Here is a 6,000-nt window from a genome sequence, read left to right as displayed (position 1 = left end):
AACAATTAATTTTATATGATCATTCCACTTCAAATCGTTCCGCACGCCTACTCTCAGATATTTTACACAAGTAACTGCTACCAGTGTTTGTTCCGCTATCATATAATCATACAATAAAGGATCCTTCTTTCTATGTATTCGCAATACATTACATTTGTCTATGTTAAGGGTCAGTTGCCACTCCCTGCACCAAGTGCCTATCCGCTGCAGATCTTCCTGCATTTCGCTACAATTTTCTAATGCTGCAACTTCTCTGTATATTACAGCATCATCCGCGAAAAGCCGCATGGAACTTCAGACACTATCTATTAGGTCATTTATATATATTGTGAAAAGCAATGGTCCCATAACACTCCCCTGTGGCACGCCAGAGGTTACTTTAACGTCTGTAGACGTCTCTCCATTGATAACAACATGCTGTGTTCTGTTTGCTAAAAACTCTTCAATCCAGCCACACAGCTGGTCTGATATTCCGTAGGCTCTTACTTTATCAGGCGACAGTGCGGAACTGTATCGAACGCCTTCCGGAAGTCAAGAAAAATAGCATCTACCTGGGACCCTGTACCTAATATTTTCTGGGTCTCATGAACAAATGAAGCGAGTTGGGTCTCACACGATCGCTGTTTCCGGAATCCACGTTGATTCCTGCATAGTAGATTCTGGGTTTCCAAAAACGACATGATACTCGAGCAAAAACCCGTTCTAAAATTCTACAACAGATCGACGTCAGAGATATAGGTCTATAGTTCTGCGCATCTGCTCGACGACCCTTCTTGAAGACTGGGACTACCTGTGCTCTTTTCCAATCATTTGGAACCTTCCGTTCCTCTAGAGACTTGCGGTACACGGCTGTTAGTAGGGGGGTAAGTTCTTTCGCGTACATGAATGAAGTTATGAAGCTACCTGGAACACGTTCACTGCTCGCCCTAGGTTGGTGAGTCACGTCGCCCATAAACAGCCCTTTTCAGTCTATCCCAGGCATGTTCGATAGGGTTCATGTCTGGAGAACATGCTGGCCACTTTAGTAGCGCGATCTCGTTATCCTGGAGGAAGCTATTCACAAGATGTGCACGATGGGGCGCGAAACGTTGTCCATAAAGATAAATGCCTCGTCAATATGCTGCCGATATGGTTGCATTATCGTCCGGAGAATGGTATTCACATATCGTACAGCCGTTACGGCGCCTTCAATGACCACCAGCGGCGTACGTCGGCCCCACATAATGCCACCACAAAACATCAGGGAACCCCCATCTTGCTGCACTCGCTGGACAGTGTGTCTAAGGCCTGACCGGGTTGCCTCCAAACACGTCTCAGATGATTGGTTGAAAGCATATGCGAAACTCATCGGTGAAGAGCGGTCCATTCGGCATGTTGTTGGCCCCATCTGTACCGCGCTGCATAGTGTCGTGGTTGCAAAATGGACCTCGCCATGGACATCAGGAGCGAAGTTGCGCATCATGCAGCCTATTGAGCACAGTTTGGGTCGTCACACGACGTCCTGTGGCTTCACGAAAAGCATTACTCAACATGGTGGCGATGCTGTCAGGATTCCTCCGAGTCAAAATCCGTAGGCAGCTGTCATCCACTGCAGTAGCAGCCCTTGGGCAGCCTGAGCGAGGCATCTCATCGACAGTTCCTATCTCTCTATATCTCCCCCATGTCCAAACAACATCGCTTTGATTCACTCCGAGACGCCTGACCACTTTCCTTGTTGAGAGCTCTTCCTGGAGCAACAAACAATGCGGTCGCTAGCCGTTTACCTACTTCCTGGTGGAATGACTGGAGCTGATCGGCTGTCGGACCCCCTCCGTCTAATAGGCGCTGCACATGCATGCTTGTTTACGTCTTTAGGGACATCCCTGAACAGCCAAAGGGACTGTGTTGGGTTGGATTGTTTGGGAAAGGAGACCAGACAGCGAGGTCATCGGTCTCATCGGATTAGGGAAGGATGGGGAAGGAAGTCGGCCGTGCCCTTTCAAAGGAACCATTCCGGCATTTGCCTGGAGCGATTTAGGGAAATCACGGAAAACCTAAATCAGGATGGCCGGACGCGGGATTGAACCGCCGTCCTCCCAAAGCGACTGTGTCTGTGATACAATATCCACAGTCAATGTCTATCTTCAGGAGTTCTGGGGACCGGAATGATGCAAAACTTTTCTTGATGTGTGTATTTATTTACGTTTATTTAGGATGTACATGTAGATTAGGCACACATACATACACGATTACTGATGTTCGTACAGATTGTGCACATATACAGACATATTCATACAAAATTAATGTTTCAGTTACATTTCTCCACAGTATATACCTACTGACAGAAAACTAACTATACTTCAAACTTTTTTGAAAAATCAAGATCGTTGCAATAAAGAAAATGTTACTCCTCCGTCAATTTTAAACATTTTTGGCTCAGACTTTTTTTGGAATACAACGAACAACTCCACGTAAGGATTTGAAAAAAATATTATTTTTTCAAAACTCAAAAATAAAAAAGTACGAAAAAAATTTATTTATCAAATAGGACTTACCCAATGAATTCAGCATGCTGGGATATGTTATGAAACAATTGTTCAGCCTGCTGCAATTTTTTTGAGACCGTGTCGAAATTTCGTCGGTATCTACCTTCAAACGACGGCAAATGGCCGCCCTGTCTACCACAACGACGTGAAGTCTGGCTTTGAATACACCTGTTTCAGACATTTCGTCCTCAGGGTCTGATCATTCCATCTGCAGCAAATGGTTCAAGTGGCTCTGAGCGCTATGGGACTTAACTTCTGAGGTCATCAGTCCCCTAGAACTTAGAACTACTTTAACCTAACTAACCTAAGAACATCACACACATCCATGCCAAAGGTAGGATTCGAACCTGCGACCGAAGCGGTCGCGCGGTTCCAGACTGTAGTGCCTAGAACCACGCAGCCACACCGGCCGGCCATCTGCAGCACTTATCCCGACAGAATGACAGTTTCTCTAGTTACAGGTTAACTCTGGTGTCAAACCGTGATGTGCTGCTTGCTGCCTCTTTTAAGACTTCAACTACGAGACTGTAGCCTGTCGGCTGTGGCTGCATTTCACAGCCCCATGATGCCGCTGCCGACTGGCCATAGCCGTGGCCGACAGAAGATGGGACCTCTTGGGCCATCCCCTGGTGAAGCGTCCAGCCGATTAGCTGCAAGCTGCCACCTTCTGCTTGCCGGGTGGACACCTGGGTGCCTCCTCCCAGGCTGGGCTTGTAACTGGGGCTGCCGGTAAATTACACATAACCTGTTATACCTATATTTCCCCAAAAAATATCGGTATACAGGGTGGAGAAAAATCTTAACCCTGGATAGCTGATGCCAGTAGGAACCAAAATTACTAACGTTGTGTAGGTCGACAACGCACAATTTTGAAACTTTGTAAACTTGGCGCCACGAGATCCAATTGCCGCGGGATTTCCCTGTTGCCGGATGCTCTGGACAACGCATGACCTCGAATTTTTTGCCTGCCGGCGATCGCGATGCATTCAAGGCGGCCCGCACGCTCAGTGATAGCGCGCCAGCATTCCACTCTGGGGGCCTGGGGGCGAATCCGCTGGGGCCCCGACACATCACATTGTAGTTTCATCATAAGACGTACCGGGAACAAACCCATCAACAGCTGTTAGTTCGTATACAGAAAGTCTTTTACAGATTATGTCGGCCCTGAAAGGGCCTTTCTTGTAGCTAGGACATTGTTTACTTAAAGCAAGTGCTCGAACTGGCGACCATCTGACGCGACACAAGCTTGGTAACGTCGAATGGTGTATTTCCAAACTCTTTCAAAATTCCTGGCATTGCCCTGATGTGGCTGGCGGCATGTTGAATGTGATCCGCTAATTCATCTTCGTTTCTAGGTGGTTCCCGTCTGGGTGGGTGCACGAGAACCTTGAAGAATCTCCACAGGAAAAGGTCCAGTGGCGTGAGGTTCAAAAATGGCTCTGAGCACTATAGGACTTAACATCTGTGATCATCAGTCCTCTAGAACTTAGAACCTAACTAACCTAAGGACATCACGCACATCCATGCCCGAGGCAGGATTCGAACCTGCGACCGTAGCGGTCAGGCGGTTCCAGACTGAAGCGCCTAGAACCGCACGGCCACAACGGCCGGCTGGCGTGAGGTCTGGTGATCCTGGCGGCCATGTTGTACGACCACCTCTGCCAATTACCCGGCCGTCGAGAGTTCATTTAAATATACAGCTGTTATGTGCGGGCGTCCCATCACGCTGCAACTACATGCGTAGCCATTCGTCCAGCGGAAAATCTTCCAGCAGGCGGGGTAGAGTTTCTTGCAAAAAGTGAAGGTAATTTGCCCCGGTAATTCGAGGAGGAAGATGGACCGCCCAATCAAATGGTCACCCAAATGCCTGCCCAATAGAGATGGGCAAACTGAAACGCGTAACTGTTTCGAAACAAATGAATCAGTGCAATGTAATGTTTCGATACGCTGTTTCGAAACAGTGAAACAGTTTGTGTTTTGTTATCTAATAAACCTACACATTTTATCATCTTGAATGTCTACTGTATAAGTTTGTCCATATAAACACAAATGAGGTGCGAGAGCGCTAATCATATCGCAGAAAGTATGAAACTATCACTTAGGCGTCTTGGCAGTTTCGTATTTCCTGCAGCAAATGCGCTGGTTTCGTGTCGTGTGACTTTCATACTTTTCAATTGGCTGAGGACAGCCATAGCCTAAGACAGAAGAACCATCACGAACGGAACTGGAGGTGGGAGCAAACTGCAGACACAACGGATATGCTACTGGGATTCCCACTTTCCGTTAGCGTGGGTAATATACCCATCCTGCTAATTTCCATGCACACTAAGGGAATCATTGTGGATAATAGGCACAGTGACTATAGTCTCACAAATAATGCCAAATAATTCGAATAAATAACAAAATATAACAGAAAAAATTTTGTCTTTCAAGGTGTTTCGAACCGTTACTATAAATTCACCATGCTTGCCAGCCCTTCCCGTTCACAATTACACTATCAGTGATATGTTAAACAGATTGCTTGCAATTATACCTACATCAAATTTATGTATATGTCTAATAACTGTCACTCTACGCCTTTTTTTATTCGAAATGTTGTAGGCTTACTTGCGTTTCTTAATATGATTACTGTGCATGAACAGAGAAGCGTATGTTATAAAAAAAGTGTAATTTAACCGAATGATTTTCACCTATTTATTATTTTGAATGTGAATAGTATGCGTTGTTTTATTGTTTGGTTAGTTTTTATAAAGCAGATGTTACGCCATTTCGGCATAGGACAATCAGCTAGAAACGAAGCTTTATTTTCGGATACCTTAAGCTTCATGCTATTGCTTGTCAAAAAGCTTTCGACACTCTTGAAAGTGTTTCACGAAGTGGTATGTTGTGTTTCAGTACCTGTGCCGATCCCGAATCTCTCCCGACACAGAGTGGAATGAAACATCACTGTTTCGATACAATTAGTCCGTTCCAAGCACAGGTGGACTGAAACAGCCTTATTTTGAAACAACGATACAGTTTCTGTGTCTGGCTCGAGATCGAATCTGATCCGGTTATCCGAGACAGGGGCGGAATGAAACACTACTGTTTCGAAACAGTGAACCACAGCCGTTCCGAAACACTGAAACAGTTCCACGTATCGATACACTGTATCGAAACATAGAAACAGTGGCCAAGTCTACTGTCCAAATATGGAGCGAACATGGTTCCTGGTGTCTGTGGACGTACGTGACGTCAGGATTTCCCCCTGCCCAGTAATGAATGTTTCGAGTGTTGTAAAGGCCATCCCGATGGAATGCGCACTAGTCTGTAAACAATACAATGGCGGGGAAGTCGGGGTCTCGTGCAACGCTTTGCAGAAACCGCCGGCATAACCCCAGCCTGTGTTCATAGTCCGCCACAGTATTTATGTCTTGGACAGGGTGGAAACTAAATGGATGCTGGCCGTCATCCCTCAAAACCTTCCAGACTAACT

Source organism: Schistocerca cancellata, chromosome 10 (genome assembly GCF_023864275.1).
Source record: "Schistocerca cancellata isolate TAMUIC-IGC-003103 chromosome 10, iqSchCanc2.1, whole genome shotgun sequence".
Lineage (NCBI taxonomy): Eukaryota > Metazoa > Arthropoda > Insecta > Orthoptera > Acrididae > Schistocerca > Schistocerca cancellata.
This window is presented reverse-complemented; position numbering follows the sequence as displayed.